This window comes from Neolamprologus brichardi, chromosome 9 (assembly GCF_056152115.1).
Source record: "Neolamprologus brichardi isolate AB-2024 chromosome 9, ASM5615211v1, whole genome shotgun sequence".
NCBI lineage: Eukaryota > Metazoa > Chordata > Actinopteri > Cichliformes > Cichlidae > Neolamprologus > Neolamprologus brichardi.
In genome coordinates, this window is record NC_142112.1 from 14,379,550 (window position 1) to 14,398,127 (window position 18,578).

The 18,578-nt window shown below is 37.3% G+C and overlaps 2 long non-coding RNA genes across 3 annotated transcripts; both read left to right on the plus strand.

The window, feature by feature from the left end:
* Positions 1–712: 712 nt before the first annotated feature.
* Positions 713–6,468, plus strand: LOC148101236 (uncharacterized). Of its 2 annotated transcripts, XR_015719611.1 has the most exons (5): positions 713–833; positions 2,217–2,243; positions 3,491–3,521; positions 4,589–4,615; positions 5,872–6,468. It is a non-coding gene; the product is annotated as an uncharacterized LOC148101236 (long non-coding RNA). The 2 variants fall into 2 exon arrangements; XR_015719610.1 differs by having other exon boundaries at positions 4,589–6,468.
* An 8,864-nt stretch (positions 6,469–15,332) lies between these two features.
* Positions 15,333–18,317, plus strand: LOC148101237 (uncharacterized). Its single transcript, XR_015719552.1, has 4 exons — positions 15,333–15,736; positions 15,917–16,000; positions 16,140–16,362; positions 16,453–18,317. It is a non-coding gene; the product is annotated as an uncharacterized LOC148101237 (long non-coding RNA).
* The last annotated feature ends 261 nt before the right edge of the window (positions 18,318–18,578 follow it).

An 18,578-nucleotide genomic window follows, 5' to 3' on the forward strand; every position in this document is an offset into this window, starting at 1 on the left:
ATACAGTTATTGTGTTGTATTTGGTTCATTCGGTGTGTTAGTGTTTCTGAGTCTCTTAGGGAAGCTCAAGTTACTTCTCCTCTTCACAAGTCAGTCAGTTAAAACGGCCTCATTCTTTAGGTTGTAAGGTAATGAGCCGCCATTTTAGAATCACTGATTAGCTGCTGAAGCAGCAGGGTCGGCAACTTCAAAGGAGCCATTTTACCGCCTCTGACTGAAAGGCGGGAGAAAAAGAGTCACGTGCCTGTGCGCGTGTGTTTGTGTTGTGGGTTAATTAACAGAAGGGAGAGAGAGAGTGAGGATAAAACACATAATATAAGAAAATAACATTTCTTAACAAGAAGAAGTTGTTTTTAATTAATCAATTTTAGTTTTTTAGTTAAATTTTAAGAACTGTTTAACAAACACTTGTTTGTGCAGTTTGTTTTTTTTAAATATATCCTACACCTGCAGCTCTGTTTAACTTCTCACTTTGTGAAAAATTAATGAAATATAAAAAAGGCCACAGCAAATCATTGCTTATTAAATCTACTGTGTTATCTAATAGCACCAAACTAATAGAGCTATCACATAACTGAGAAACTTGTGTGGCTTATTACAAATGGATGAAACCACATTTTACCTTAATGAAGACAGTAATCTTTAATAAGGTGTAGAAAAAAGAGGTGAGTTGTTTGTTGCTGTGGTAAACAAAGAAGTGTACTGAATCTTTTGGACTACACAGAGTGATGCAGTATTGACTGTGATGCTGATTTGAGTTGTCTCATTCTGTGTTTTTGTGCTTTGTCTTTTGTTACACAGAGTGAAAGAGATCTTTGGTTTTGCCTTTGCTGGTAAGTAAACAGTGACTGTAACTGAAGCAGTATGAACCTGGCATTGCGTAGCACATTTGGCAACTTACATACAGTAGTGACTTTTGTGATACGTTTCCATTTACTGATGGGCAAAAACACAAAGTCAGGATTTATTACGTGTAGCAGCAAAGCCCCCACACAGAACCTCTGACTGTCCCTGAAAATGTCCCTGAAGTTTAATAGCCCATTTATGTATGATATCAATTTCTTATGGCTTATCAAATCCAAACATAGCTAAATGTCAGTTGTTCATTTTCTCCTTATGTTTGTGGATTTAAGTAGCAGACAAAACAATTAAAGTGTTTTAGGGGAGTCAGTATAAGTGGTTGCTCAAACACTTAAGAGCTGCACAGGTATTGATCTATATTGTCTCTCAAATTCTGCTGATGTATTACATTAAAGTCAGAACACTGTAGAAGTATTTTGCCTGACTCGGTATAAGTAATAGCTTTAACAGTTAAGCAATAATAAAAACAAAGAGAACCAGAGGTGTGAGTGGACATTGTTAGGTACATTACAGCCATTGTGTCGAATTAGTTTATTACTTATTTAGTGAATATAATGTGTTTTAAAATTAAATAGAAATGTTGCCAAGAAGGGACAATTTTAAGTAGGTGGCCTGAAACTGTCTGCTCTAACCTCAGTGTGTTGGTTTTGTTGGACCATATAATATTTACAGTAAGTGATTGTAGCAGCACATCTTGGTGTAAGTTTATAGACTCTGTTTGTTTTTATTGTGTTAATAGAATTTGAATTCAGGCCATTCAAATTCTATTGCAACATACATAAATATTCCTAGCAACTGGTACAATGAAAGGAATTTTAAGTTTAATATTTTAAGACATTTCATTTCACAAAACATTCTGCACCTCTGTTATTGTAACATGTCAGTATTTACATGTATTTTAGGATTTGCATATTCATATCAGACTAACCAAAACATGATGAGGTTTTCTGTTGCTTCTGATTAAAAGAATTACTTTGTATTTAATGTTTTTAACCTGAAAGGACATTAAAAGTTTTGGTTTTTCACACTTTATTAGCTCTGACCTGTTGTAGAAAATGTTGGAGCCACAAGGCTTCTGTGTAGGAAATATTTGGTGTGTCCTGCACTTGTGCCAACAAATATTGGTGCCTGTTCTTTGCATTTCTGTAGTAATAATGCTTTTATTACACATGCTATAGCCATGTGAGACACTGCAGTTCAATTATCTCCTCTTTAGACTACAGTAAACTTAAAAAAGCTTAAAGTAATTGAGGATTTTACTAGTTAATTTGTGTCACAGTAAATTGGATTGTGTGAAGAGGCTCAACAGTCTGAATCATCAAACAGTGATCTGATGAATTGTTTCCTTTCTCTAGACTGCTGATCTGATTGTCTCAAGTCTGGTAAGTAAAGGTTTTTCTGAGGTGCAGTGCTGGGAAATGTTTCTCATTTTAGGAGATTCAGTTTAGTGCAGTGAGTGAGCACAGCTATTGGTGATCATCAAAAGTCATCAAATCCTAGAAAAATCTGTGTAAACATTTCCAGACCTACAGAGGTCGGTAGGTTATTGTAGCAGCACATATTATTTCACATTAGAGCAGCTCATGAACAGCAGTTTAGGTACAATTAAGTCTTCAAGTAGGGCCTTGTGGATTTCAAAAGCTTGTTTCCCTTCATTAAATTAAGTCACTTTCTGAAAACTGCTCTTTGAATTAGTCTTTTAATTAAAGATTTTGTTGATGACTGGAAAAAATCAAAAGCACAAATACAGCACTCATATCTGTATTTTATGATTAAATGATCTACAAAGAAATTATCATCATACTACATTTTTAATTAGGCCTTTAAATCGGCCATTATAAGTACGTCCTAGATTTAGTGGAGTGCTTATGGCTGTGTATTAAACAGACCCCAAATGTGACTGAAATATGTAGAAACTGCTTTGTAGGAACCATCCATCTCCAAATTTCTCATTTTGCCAAAAGTCATACTGAATAAAGTATTGTTTACTTTTATGATGTACTGTTGTCCCAGGTAAATACACACAGAAACAGTGATTTGAGAACTTTGGGAACCTGTGATGTGGCATAAATTTTAAGTAGGTGGCCTGAAAGTGTCTGCTCTAACCTCAGTGTGTTGGTTTTGTTGGACCATATGATATTTACAGTAGGTTATTGTAGCAGCACATCTTGGTGTAAGTTTATAGACTCTGTTTGTTTTTATTGTGTTAATAGAATTTGAATTCAGGCCACCTCAAATGTTAAAACCTACAAACATACAATCCATACAAGCTATCATTTGTGATTGTTGCCTACTTCTAAATTGTGACATCACCATTTGATAAAGTGTGCAGTGCTAGGCGTTGCAAATCATTGGTCTACTCTCTTAAGTAATCCAACCTAAATTTTGGAGCATTACATGAATCAGAAACTTGTGTGGCTTATTGCAAATGAATAAAACTACATATTACCTTTATGAAGATGATAATCTTTAAAGAAAAACAGAGGAGAGTTGTTGTTTGTATTCCAGCTGTGGTAAACCAAGAAGTTTCTGGAATCTTTTTGACTACAGAGAGTGATGCAGTATTGACTCTAATGCTGATTGGAGTTGTCTGAGCCTGTATTTTTGTTCTTTGTCTTTTATTACACAGAGTGAACAGATCTTTGGTTTTGCCTTTGCTGGTAAGTAGACAGTAATGGTAATGTTTAGTAATTTACTTGTGTCTTCTTGCCATTCACTCATGGGCAAAAACAAATAGTCAGGATTTAGAATCTGTAGCAGCAGAGCCCCCACACAGGACCACTGACTGCCCCTGAAAATGTCAATGAAGTTTAATAGCCCATTAATGTCTGATTTTAATTTTTGATGGCTTATCAAGTCCAAACATAGTTAAATGTCAGAGATATCTTTATGCAGTTGTTTGATTTCTCCTTATGTTTGTGGATTTGAGTATCAAACAAAACTATGAAAGTGCTTTAGGTAAGTATAGGTGGTACCTTAAACACTTAAGAGCACCACAGCTATCGATTTTTATTGTCTCTTTCATTCCACTTATGAATTAGCATGAAGTCGAAATACTAGAAGTATTTTGCCTGAGTGACTGTAAGTGATAGCTTAAACGCTTAAGCAATAATAAAATGCAAGAGAAGTACAGTTGTGAGTAGGTATATTAAAGCCAATGTTTTCAAATTAAATATAAATGTTGCCAAAAAGGGATATACTGCAAAACATAAATATTGCTAGCAACAAATACAATGGAATGACTTTTTAGCGTAATATTTTAAGAAATTTTCATTAGAAAAATGGTGTGCCACTGTTGTTGTTGTGGTTTTCTGTTGCTTCTGATTCAAATAATTAATTTGTATTCAACATTTTTAATCTGAAATGAGATTAAAAGTTGTCGTTCTTCACATATTATTAGAACTGACTTGTGATAGAAAATGTTGGAGCCACAAAGCTTCTGTGTATGAAAATATTTGGTATATCCTGCATTTGTGCCAACAAATATTGGTGCCTCCTCTTTGCAATTCTGTAGTATGAATGTTTTTATTAAACATGTTAATTAACATGTTAACATGTTATTAAACATGCCATCTGAGACTCTGCAATTAAATTCAGCTCATAAAGCCTTAAATAAATTGAGAATTTTACTAGTTAATTTGTGTCACAGTAAGTTGGATTGTGTGTGAAGAGGCTCAACAGTCTGAATCATCAAATGAATTGATGATGAATTGTTTCCTTTCTCTAGACTGCTGATCTGATCGTCTCAAGTCTGGTAAGTAAAGGTTTGTCTGAGGTGCAGTGCTGGGAAATGTTTCTCATTATAGGAGATTCAGTTTAGTGCAGTGAGTCAGACTTTTCTAGGATTTGATGATTGCCAAGAACTGTGCTATGTAAACATTTCCAGACTTACAGATCTCTCTTATCATCATACTGCATTTTTAATTAGGCCCTAATATCGGCCATGCTAAGTTTATTGTAGATTTAGCGGAGTGTGTATTAAACATGCCCCATATTTGACTGAAAAATGTAGAAACTGCTGTATAGGAGTCATCTGTCTCCAAATTTTTCATTTTGCCAAAAGTCATACTGAGTAAATTATTTTTTACTTTTATGTTAACGGCTCCCCAGACATTATGATATACTGTTGTACCAGGTAAGTACACACAGAAATGGGAATTTGAGACCTTTGGGCATTTAGGAACATGTGAGTTGAGTGCATGTGAAGTGTTTAAAGCATGTGGTCTGAAACTGTCTGCTCTAACTTCATTGTGTGGGTTTAGCTTGACCATATAATGTTTATAGTAAGTTACTGTAGCACCACATCTTGGTTTACAGACTCTGTTTGTTTTTATTGTGTTAATAGAATGCAAAAATGTCCTTAGAAATGTTCCACCACCATATGTTAAACATTTTCATTCAGTTGAATCTAATAATGTACCGTACAACTCTTCAGTGTGTAATGAATGAATGAATGTTCTGTATTTTTCGGACTGTAAGGCGCACTAAATTCTAAGGCACATTAAGCCAAACAAAACAGATAAGTCAAACTTTATTCAACTCATTTACAATAACTCTCAAAATTGTTCAGTTGTAAGACATAAAATACAGAACAATACACTCACTTTTCAGGATTTGTGGATTGATGAATGTGGATTGATCAGTTTGAAATCTGCTTCATAAGCATGGCTCTCAACAGGTGCCAGGCCCTTATACACACACACCATATTATGTTGAAGCACAGTACGAATTACTCTACGAGGGTGCTGACTATGGTAGCCATACTCCGACAATACATCAAGTGGTGCGGCTTTGTAGCTTACCGAAGTCATACTAAAACATTTGACAGATTTTTGAGTGCCGTGTACCACATAGAATTGGTTTGAAATCAGTAAGCACAACCATACATAAGGTGCACTGTCTATTTTTGAGAAAATTAAAGGCTTTTAAATGTGCCTTATAGTCTGAAAAATACGGTAAAGCCAGGTTTATTGGAAGTGTGTCTAATTCCACTTTGTTTCTGTCTTACAGGTGACCTGCTGCAGAAAACCCTCTCTCTCTATCATTAACAAGCAATTCAGTCTGTCCTATCACTCTCCCTCTCCCTGCTCCATCTTTTTTGACAAGCCATTCTATCTTCTATCATTCTCCGCCATGAACTCTATCTAATTTGACAAGCTTGAACCTGAGTTGAAACGCAATCCTGTGACTTGAAATCAAGTTTTACCAGAATCTAAGTTTTTGGAATTGAAGTTACCAGAACTTCGTCAATCTGTATTCAGAATTCTGAGAGATCTCCGCTCTCACTGCTCCATCTTTCCTGTCGTTAAACTCTCTCACATCCAGTCATTTTGCTGGAAATCACAAGTAGAAAGTTAAAATTACAGTAGTAGAATTACAGTACAGTAGAACTCACAGTAGAAACTACTTACACATTTTAATTTTGCATTACACTTTGGAATAAACATTGATTGGCTGTTTGGCTTAGAGGTGCAATTACTTTGATAAATTATAAAAAATATACACCTCTTCTTAAAGGTTTATTTGTAATAAGACAATCTGGTTATTTTGTAATTTATACATACAGACTGCTGTATTTACATAAATATTAAATTAGATTCAGATACATTTTTCAAGTCTGTTTCATTGACTATAACATTTGACTACAAGTTTAAACTATTATTATTTAAGGACAAACCCTTTTTTTGTCACTCAGTGTAAGTATTCAGTTACAATTGTCATCTAGAGGCTGCCCTGAGAACCCAGACTTCCTGTTTCCTGACTGCTGCAGAACATCCAGCTGAAGAATCCTCATCGCCTGTCATCTGATCACCACACCATCACAGTTCCTTATATTTGCTTTAAATTTTAGATATCTGAAAGATTTACACAAATTCTACTTAAAGGCTAAGAGTTTTGTTATAGCCTGTTGATTGTTGAGATTTATTCTGCATATTACTTTACAGAAGTATAGACCTATTCATTAACCAGTCTGGCTAAACAAAATAGAAGTAATAATATACAGTTTTTGAAAAAGCTACAATAAAACTGTTTTTAAAGAACTTTCAATAACCTTTATATTGAGTTTGTATTTAAGTCAGCCTTTTACATCAATTACATAGTTATAACAACACTTTACCATTTGTATAGTTTTACATTTCTCCATTTGATAGAAACTTGAGGAGTCATTTGTTTTTCAGTGTTTACAGGTTGAGTTTTGTTTACATTTGTGTATAAATACATATAAGGGCCAGTTTGTACTTGCACAAAATGCCAAGGAAAGGTCAAAGGTCACAGTCCCAGAAGCTTAGATGGCAAAAGGAGAAGGAACAGGTAAATGTTTCTCAGAGCGGTGAACAGGTGACGGTGTCTGTTACAAATATTCCCAGTCCAGAAGTGCAGCTCAGCGTTCAGACAGCCGCAGTGTCTTATGCAGATGTGGTAAAGAGAGGTGTTTGCTCATCTGTGCCAAATGCTAAAGTACAGCAGGTAATCCAGACTGAACCCCAGGTAACTGTGCAAATGCAGCATGATGGAGAAGCTCCAGGACCGTCTCATGTACAGGTTACAAACAGTGAAAGTCGTCCACGAGTGAGTAACATCTGTGCATCCCGAAGCCAGGCCGCTGCTAAGTATGGAAAGTACAGGAATCAGCAATGCATGGCTAACAGTTTGGTTTTCCTCTCATTCTTACACGAGGATGAATTCATTACTAGAGCAGATCTTAACCGTGTGTTGGACAAAGGCCATGCCGTGTATTCAGATGCCAGAAAGAGGTTTGTGAACAGCGTGTTTCTAGCCTGTGATGAGCTTCCCACAGTGGTCACCAGCCGCAGACACGAGTATCAAGTGGACATGTCTCAGTTTGCTCATTATGGCACATTCGATGGTACAGATCATCTTCCGAGTCTTGAACAGGGACTACAGTGTTTGGCTTCAGACATTCGTTATGCTTTGCTAGTCATGGGAGGAACAGTCATCGCAGTTTGCAGGCTGACTTCAGGTGAATACGCATACTTTGACCCTCACCCACGTAAGTCTACAGGAATGCCATTGTCGCTAGGTGTAAGTGGTGGAACTGCAGTTATGTTAAAATTCACACGTCTTAACGACATGATTGACAGGATCAAACATTTGTACCAAATGTTTAGCATCGCACCAACCTGCACTTATGAGCTACAGCCTGTTGAGTTCCACAGTGAAAACGTTGCTGACCAAAGAAATGCTGATGAAAACAGACAAACGGCTACAACTGTTCCAGCACCAGCTTTAAATGAACCTGAATTTGAAAGAGTGGATTATTCAAATGAGCCAGCTGCTGAGCTGAACAATCGTCCTTCTGATTATTTGGAAATAGAAACCTCTGCATCTTCTTTAAGAGACACTCAGGTAACAAACGTTTTTGTTCCTCAGAATGATTTAAACACTGCCTCCTGTTTAACTAAGACAACAGAGGAACTCTCACATAAACTGTTGAAGCATAATAAACAGCAAAGGAGAAAGATTAGGAGACGACTATTGGTCCAAGAAAAACTACAACAGAGAAAGGAAAATGAGAAAAAGAAAGAAAGACAGATGTACACTTTTGATGAAAGCTTTAAGGCAAAGAAAAAAGATTCTAGTAGAAAGTCTCATGATTCTGATCACAGTAAGAAAAAGAGTGTGTACAAAAATAATCTGTATAAACTCAATGCTACATACAGAGAGAAACAGAGAGAACATTTTAGAAAAATCTATAGAGATAGTGCTAAAATTAGAGAGAGAAAAAGAGAACGTGTCATAAGGATGTATAAAGAAGATTCTTTATTCAGAGAAAAGCAGAAGGAACGAATAACAAGAACATATAGAGAATCTCCCGTGTTCCGAGAAAAGCAGAAGGAACGAATAACAAGAACATACAGAGAATCTCCCGTGTTCCGAGAAAAGCAGAAGGAACGAATAACAAGAACATACAGAACTTGTGCTGAATTGAGAGAGAAACATAAAGCTTACATGAGGTCATATGTTTCTAACCTATATAAAGAAAGTGTAGAATTTAGACAGAAAAAAAAATGTTACATCACTAAACGTTATGGAGAAGAGAGACAATTTCAGCAGCAACACAAGGACAATATGAGAGAACGAATGAGAGTAAAATATTGGAACAGTTTTTCTTTTAGACAGATGCATAACATTAGATGTGCAATGAAAATAAAAAGAAAATATTGTCAGATGCATCGACCAGCTGAAAGTTTACCATGTCATCCAGATAACACTTTAATGAATGAGGCCATATCTCGTTTCAGATCAAACATTAAGTCAGCACCATCTTATGTTTGTACTGTTTGTCTAAAAGCTTCTTTTCCTAATCAGGTGAAAATCTGCAAAAGAGAAAATTACTCAAAACACCAAACTGTAGCTCAACAGTGTCTAACTGGTAAATTTGTTCATGTGTGTGATGAAGCATGTAATGATCAGTGCAGCTTTCCTGTTGAGAGAAAAAAGGAGTATATCTGTCACACGTGTCACAGTTCCCTCAAAAGTGGACGCATGCCAAGGCTTGCTGCTATTAACGGTTTAGAACTGCAGGATATTCCAGCTGAACTGTGTGATCTCAACATTCTGGAGAGACATCTGATTGCCAAATGCATACCTTTTGCTAAGATTATTCCACTTCCAAAGGGCAGACAAAGACTCATACGTGGTAATGTGGTGTGTGTACCATCTGAAGTCCAACAAACAGTTGACTGTTTACCGAGGCTCAGAAGCCAATCACAGGTAATGAGGATCAAGCTGAAAAGACGACTGTGCTACAAAGGCCATCAGCTGTTCCAGACTGTCACCTGGTCTAAACTCATTGAAGCTCTGCGTAAACTCAAACAGATTCACCCACAGTACACAGATGTTGTTATCAGAGATGATGCATTGCTTTGTGATCCAACGTTACCTGATGATGACAGCAGTGATGAAGCCAGCATGGGAAGCGATGATTATGATGAAGCAGATCTAATGGAAATTGACAATTATGAAAAAGATGCCCTTTTGTGCGAAAGTGAGTCTGAAAGTGACCAAGATATTAATATGCAATCCTGTGATGAACAACCAGAGGAACAAAATCCAGATGAACCAGAAAGTGATTTGAACAATGGAGGTTTTGCTCTAGAAAGTTGCTTGCAGCCTGTAGACATTTCAGAAGAGATTCTCTGTTTCAGTGATAACACATATTGTGTGGCTCCTGCAGAAAGAAACAATCCTGTTAGCTTCTTCAGAACTCCTCATTTGGAAGCCATGGCATTTCCTGTGCAGTTTCCTACTGGTCAGAGTACACTGGATGAAAAGAGACTTCTTAAACTCACACCGAGTGCTTACTTCAAGTCAAGGCTTTTCAACATTGATGCAAGATTTGCCAAAGATACAAATTACCTGTTTTTCTCACAGTTTGTCACTGAAATACACTTGGCTAATTCCAGCATGACAATACAGCTAAGGAAAGGTAAAACTATGACCAAAGATGGACGCAAAATCACATCAGGAATGTTACAAAGTAAGACAGAAGTAGAGAAGCTGGTAAGAAATAAAGATGCAATCAGATTTATGCAGCCACTCAGAGGAACTCCAGCTTACTGGCAGAAAACTACCAAAGATTTATTCAGTATGCTTCGTCAAATAGGAACACCTCAGTTCTTTGTCACTTTCTCTGCTGCTGAGATGAGATGGCCTGAAGTGATTCAAGCAATAAAGAGACAGCAAGGTGAAGAGGTTGATTTTGAAGCCCTGGACTGGTCAGAAAAGTGTGAAATTCTAAGATCAAATCCAGTAACCACCATGCGAATGTTTGATAAGCGTGTTGAGGCTTTGTTCAGAGATTTGCTTTTTTCTCCTGCACAGCCCCTTGGTGAAATCATTGATTACTTTTACAGAGTTGAGTTCCAGCACAGAGGTAGTCCGCATATACACATGTTGCTGTGGATTCGAGAAAAGGTAGAAGTAGATGTGGATGATGACCAAACTGTCTGTGACTTTGTGGACAGATACATCTCAGCTCAACTCCCTGATCCAGAAAAACAACCTGAACTGCACAAAAAAGTCACTGAACTACAAAAGCACAGCAAAAACCACACAAAAACATGCTTTAAGAGTGTGAACTCTGGTTGTAGATTTGGGTTTCCAAAACCACCAGCCACAAGAACAATGATTGTGAGACAGGATGAGGATTCAGACACTGAAGCTGCAAAAGCCAAACTCAGACCTTTGATGAACCTGCTGAAGGAACCTGAAGCTGCTTCTCTCACCATAGAGCAGATTCTGTCACGATGCAACTTGACAATGAATGAGTATGAACAATGCCTCCAAGACATAAACAAGAAAACAGCGCTGATTCTGAAACGTGACCCAAAGGAGTGTTGGATCAACAATTACAACCCACACCTGCTTGAAGCCTGGAACGCAAATATAGATGTCTCATTAATTTTGAATGCCTATTCATGTATAGAATACCTCTGTAAATATATAACAAAGAAAGAATCTGGCCTTTCTGAATACCTGAAGACAGTTATTGACAACTCTGATAAGAACACGGTCAATGAATGTGATGAAATGAGAGCTGTGATGCAGGCTTACTCAAAAAAGAGAGAAATCAGCGCACAGGAGTGTGTGACTCGAGTCTGTGGCCTAAAAATGAAAAAATGTTCCCGCAGTGTTGTATTTGTACCAACAGATGATAACCCAGTAAAAATGAGTCGCCCCATGAGCTATCTGGAAACCACAACACATGACAGTTGTAATATTTGGATGACAAGTTTGAGTGATAAATACAAATGCAGACCTGAGACACCAGAATATGAGGAAATGTCGCTGGCTGATTTTGCTGCCCTGTGCAGGTTGGTGAGTGGTCCAAATGAAGGAAAAGATGTGCTTCCTCTTCTGAACCAGCTTGGATTTGTACAAAGGCGAAAGAATGATAAACCAGCTATAATCAGATATTACCACTGTTCACAGGAAAAAGATCCTGAGCAATATTATGGTCGACTGTTGAGGCTTTACCTTCCACACAGATCAGAGCAGGAACTGAAACCACAATGTTTCCAAACCTATCAGTCCTTCTACAACTCAGGTTGTGTACGACTTCCATGTTCAGACCACAGTGAGTCTGTGAAAAGGATTGTGAAAAGAAATAAAGACAAGTATGAGAAGAACTCTGAGGATATTGAGAGTGCACTGGAAGAGTTTGAACAAAATAGGGATGTTGTGATCGATGAATGGTGTAATCTTGCTCCTGAATCTGAAGTTGTGAGGCTGCAATGTGATGAGAATCTTCCTGAGAGACATTCTGATGATGAGAACGAACAGGAGAATGTTCCCGACTACAGTCGTCAGTCTGATGCTGTAACAGAGATCAGAGCCGTCAGAGAACAACCTGCAGTAGATCCAGCTGTGGTACGTGTAATGTATCAGAATCTGAACCAGAAGCAGGCCTGCGTGTTCTATGCCATAAGAGACTGGTGTATTCAGCGAGTTTGTGGTTTGAACCCAGATCCATTTTTCTTCTATATCAACGGTGGTGCAGGAACTGGAAAGTCACATCTGATTAAATGTATTCACTCTGAAGCATCAAAGATCCTGAGCAGACTGCCTGCTAATGCAGAAGAAGCTGACATATCAAATCCAACTGTTTTACTGACTTCATTTACCGGGACAGCAGCTTTTTCTATCAATGGCTCTACATTACATTCTCTACTGAAACTACCCAGGAGTCTGAAACCACCCATTCAAGGACTTGGTAACCAACTGGATGAAGTCAGATCTGAGCTTATAAATGCTGAAATTATTGTTATTGATGAGATTTCGATGGTTTCAAAACCCCTTTTTGCCTATGTGGATGCAAGACTGAAACAAATCAAAGGCACTCAGAGACCTTTTGGTGGAATGTTAGTTTTAGCTGTTGGAGATTTTTACCAGCTGCCACCAGTGCGACAGTCTAAACCTCTCTGTGTTTATGATCCAGAACAGATTGACCTATGGCAGGAACATTTTCAGATGATCACTCTAACCGAGATCATGCGTCAGAAAGATGATGTGGCCTTTGCAGAGATGTTGAACAGGATTAGAGTCAAGGAAAAGACAGATGAGCTTTCTCAGTGCGACAGAGATTTGTTGTCACAGGCTGTGACTGCACCAGAAGAATGTCCAACTGAGGTCTTACACATCTATGCCACCAACAAGAATGTGGAATCCCATAACACAGATACCCTGAAGAAGCTTCATTCAAACATCATAATCATCACTGCAGACGATTTCCAGAAGGATAAACGTACAGGCAGAATGGCACGAAGAGACAAACCATTTACAGGTGGGCGAAATGATTTACCCGACACCCTGAACGTCGCTGAAGGAGCTCGAGTCATGCTGACCAGAAACTTGGACACACTAAACGGTTTGGTCAACGGTGCTTTTGGTATACTGGTAAAGGTGGTGAGATCTGAAAATGATGGACAAATAATTAAACTGGGGCTCAGAATGGACAACCGGCAGCCTATGAGACACAACCGCAGTGCTAATGCAGCATCTGATGATCTGGTTTACATTGAGAGAGCAGAGGAGAGTCTGAAGTTTAAAGGAGCGGTACGCAGACAGTTTCCTGTAAAGCTAGCATTCGCCTGCACAATTCACAAAACTCAGGGTCTTACAACACAGACAGCTGTAGTTTCAATGAAGAACATTTTTGAACCAGGTATGGCTTATGTTGCTCTCAGCAGGGTGACGTCTCTCAGTGGACTCTATTTACAGGACTTGGATGAGAAAAAGATTTACGCCAATCCCGAGGTAACTGCAGAGCTCCAAACCATGAGACAAGCCAGCGTTGAGGAAATGATGCCTCTTCTTCAGGTCAGAGAAACAGCCAGCAGACCTGACACTCTTACACTGATCCAACACAATACGGAGGGTTTGCCATCTCACATCAGCGACATCAAGAGTCATCATGAAATGTGTTTAGCAGATGTTTTGTGTCTCACAGAGTCTCACCTCCAAGGCTTCTTTGTTGCAGATAGTCTTCATTTGGACGGCTACACCATGTTCAAACGCAACAGACATGTGTCCTACACAAACTTTCCTCACATGGCCAGCAGAAGTGGTGGTGGAGTTGTTGTGTATTTGAGGAATCATTTTCAGGTTCAGGTAAAACAGTATCTGCATAATGTCACTGATCTTGAGTTTTTAGTGTTGAAGGTTCAGGCTCCATTCCCTGCGCTCATTGCAGTTGTGTACAGACCCCCTGACTACAGTTTGACACCATTCATGCAAAACCTGGTAAGTCTTTTAGATTCACTTGAAATAATGGACTGTCACCCAATAATTGTGTGTGGAGATTTTAATGAGAACCAGTTACAGAGTGGAAGAAAACAGATTCTGGAGCAGTTTCAATCTAGAGGGTATTCACAGCTGATCACTTCTGCCACTACAGACAAGAACACCCTGCTTGACCTCATTTTTCTTTCTCAGCCACAGAAAAGCCTCCATTCAGGTGTTCTGAGAACATATTACAGTTACCACAACCCTGTGTTTTGTGTCCTGTCCTCGAGCCAATCATGAAGTCGTGTGGTGAGTTTTGAAACAATTACAGATCATGTTTGTTACAGAGTTTACTGATTGTAGAGCATGAAAAAGATTTTTCATTGAAAAAATTGTCTTCCCTACTCTGTCTGTAAGAAGACCCTTTCTTATTGCAATGTTATTAATCATTTCACCAAATCATGGCTGTACTTCATGCAGAGCCGGGAGATCTGCTTTCTGTTATCATGCACCTCAGATCTGAAATATGCTGCAAAAAGTATTAAACAAACATAATTTATTTTTTATTCTCATGTTTTAAATGACTAAATCTATTAATGCATTTTTTCATGGATGTTAATTGTCATCTCCTTTTTTAATACTTTTTTTACTTTGACGTTTGTATCTCAACAAACAAGATCTTCCCCTCCAAGGGCTTTCAAATATGAAATAGTAAATAAATAAATCCCAGATAAATGCAGGTATTTATTATGGGTCACATGAATAAATACAGACAATTATATTTTCTTGATTATAGTAAATTTTGTAGAATCAAATGTTTTTGGGATGAATGAGGTTTTGCTTATCATGTTTTACAGGTAAAAAAATGTAAAGGTTTTAAACTATCTTTAGGCTACCAGAGATGTCTATAATGATACATTATGTAGAGAAAAACATTTTTACAGCTTACAGAATATGCATAAAAACTGATTTAGAAGTAAATGGAAAGTTTCTGCATCCATTTTCTGACTTGGCCTTTATCCGGGTGGGTTTGGGTTTGGGTGGATAAAGGCCAAGTCAGAATTCTCTGAGCAGCTGGAAAAAGCTGCTAATAAACAAAGACATCAGAAAGCGGGGGCTTTAGGTGTAGCCCCCGCTTTCTGACGCACTAATTAGATTTAGTAACTGACACCCCATACCAGCATTACATAGACACTTGGGGGCTGAGATGGGTGGGTGGGGAGGGTGGGTGGTGTTAAAAGCACTTTATGTTTTGTAGATGTATTTTTTTCAGACAGGGCACACACAGTCCTGTTTCCTTTGTGGGAAAACCTTCAAACTTCACCATCCTCAGCTGAAACAACAATATCTTAACACCATCTTCATGAACTGCTGAGCCAAACCTGATCCATCAGTGCTGGACTGCACAGATAACTACATGCCACACAGACACTGCTGTTTTATGAACTGCCATACCAGTGTGTCTTCAATGGAGAAGATGACACACCCATCACCTGACCTCCTGCCTGATCTGGAGACCATCATCATGCTGCCACACCACACACCTCTGAGACCATCAATGATGACTCATACTGAGGAAACTGTATTTCCTGTCAGAGATGCTCAGTGATCCTCAGAGCAGAGAGAGGTATGATTCTTTATCTTTGATAAAAATGTCAGTGTTTTTAATTCAATTAATTAATTTACATCCTGTTTATTGCACAAATAATTTCACACTCAAATGGTTATACTTGTTGACACTTTTTGAGTTTTAATTCACATTATGGATTACAAATCTATGCTTTTTCTACTCTGTCTCTCTGTGCAGGTACTGCTGTCTTCTGAGTTCTTCAGTGTCCCAACTGAGACATTCAAACCTCATTGCAGAGCTCATGTCTTTCCTCACCATCATGTGAGTGTGAGATTGCTCTGGATTCTGGTTATGTGGCCTGCAGCACCTATAAGATATTTCAACATTGTTCATTGTATAACTTATTTGTAGTTTTTAAGCCTTAACACAAATAAAATGTTCCTTTTTCTGTATTTTTTAGAACAAGCTCGTACAGTGTGCCTGCATTCCAGCTTCTTAGACTCTGCGCAAGTGGACAGAGTATCAGTGTTTGACCACTCTTACAGACACCGACTTCTGTCAACTCACTGCTACTGATCAGGCACCTCACTCCAGGAAGACAGAGGGCTGCAAGCCTGTCATCGTTTCCAGTGTGGCTTTGTATTCTTGGGGTAGCATCAGATTTTTCCCACAAATATTCAAAGGTAACACTTATTTTAAGCTTAGTTATTAAATAAAAAGTCTTCCCTGTTGTTAATTTTATTGTTTTAAAAAAAAAAAATGTTTTCTTTTAGATTTATATGCAGTGATCGGATGTGGTGGAGCTTTGTTAACTGTGTGGAAAACATCTGTTTGTGATGATATTTACAGTGAGGCTTTAAGGTGACAGTTTCCATGTAATTTCAATCCTTTTACTAAGCAAAAACATGTTTGCAATTAACATTTTTTTTCAGTTTATTCTTTTGGATTTATGGTTAACATTCCTCTGTGACAGCAAATACTAAACTGGTCCAAGTAACCAGCATATCATTGGTCAAAGGCAAAAAGGACCACATGTCACGCTAGCAATGAATTTTTGACTGTGTTTGTGTCACCAGATTTAACAAACAATATCAGACATATGAAACTGAACTCTGGATTAATGTGCAGATGTTTTTTGTGTGTTTTTTTTTATTGTTGAATAATTATTTTGTAGGACAAACCCAATCTATTTACCCAAACAATGTAACTTGTTTGGGTAAATACTGGATTAATATATCTAAGTCTATAAGTATAGCAAGCTGAATTCATACAAACACACAGCTCTAAATCTTGAATTGTAGGATGTAAAAAAATGATCATGTGATTATTATGGACATTTAAATAACTATATCTATTGAACCATTACACGTATTCTTTATAGAGATTACACAATCTCAAAATGTGAAAAAAGAAAGTGTTTAAGAGAATAAATAATGTGTGTTTGTATGAATCCTGCCTTAGTATGGGGTGTCAGTAACTACATTAGTATAGAGTAGGTCTAACAGTGGTTTTCCAGATCTGCTCTAATATATATAGATAATGGGTCAGGCATATAAAGTCATTTTGAAAAGTTCATAAAGGTCATTTATATGTGTTCCTCTTTATCATTTTATATCAGGTCACACAGCTGACTTGAGTTTTGATCAGGGTAGAACCATAACATTCATGCTAATTGTTCTACTGTTTACAGTTACTTTATGATGGATTTCACCCTGGTCACAGCACTAGGTGAAAAGCTGTTAGAGGTAAAGTTAACCCAATTAATACCTCATCATAAGTCACTCTCTAACGCAAAGCAGTGATTATTTTTCAGTGTAATTTATTCCACAACAATGTTCTTTATTTGATTCCTGTTTCTTTAAATATGCACATCGATTGTTCAGCTGTGTGACTCTCCACACCTCAAATATATCACAATGTGGACTTCATTTCGGTACAGATTTATCATCAAATCAGGAAACTGTAAACTAATTGAAAAAATGAAGCTTATGAAAATTTTAATGTGGCATTGGAACATGTTGTTTATCCTTGCCAAATGGTATTTACACAAAACTCCAGCAAATCAGAGGATGTATTTTTGTCCTTCACTTGCTGTTTATATATGTGTATATTTTTGCAGTTAATAGCCTATCATGTGTATGCGCATCTTAGGGCCATAAACATAAACATGGCAAACAAGGATATGTTCACTATTCCAACAGATGCTTCAATTGTTTGTATAGATGTTAGATTCATTTGATTTGCATTTTCTATTAATATTATTCTGTTTGTCCCAAATGGGATTTTTATTTCTGTATGCCATTATTGTAATCATTGGAAACAACCGAGTAAATATTTTGTATCATATGTTTCTAAAAATATTTGAATGTTCTACTTTTCTACTACTGGTTTTCTACTTTCTAAACTTTCTGCCACTCTTTGGCATTTCAATAACATTATTTTTGGGTGTTTTTATCTCTGACCGCAGCATCTTGTGCATCTTGTATTACCTAAATGTTGTTTGTGTGGGTTTTGTTTTTGTTTTTTGTTTTTTTTTTTGCCATTTTTAGATTTCACCAGCTGCGTAAACTCTGCAATTTTACCTTGGTTTTGTTCCACATCAGTTTATCTGCTGGGTGATTTTCTTCCTTTTCTAATGTTTCTGGTAATTTTTCACAGTCAAACAAGTAACTTTGAGGTTACTTCAGCCTTTTCAGTTGTTATCTGTTGACAGTTTTGCCTAATTATTACATTTCTGCAAAATTATAGCAGTTCTGATAAGTTGTAATATTTCTGCCAAGTTTTTAATTTTCTACTAAATTATATTATTTCTGCTAGGTTACACTACTTTTGTTTGTTATGTTATGTTAAGTTATGTTATTCTAAATTATTACATTTCTGCTAAGTTTTTAATTTTCTA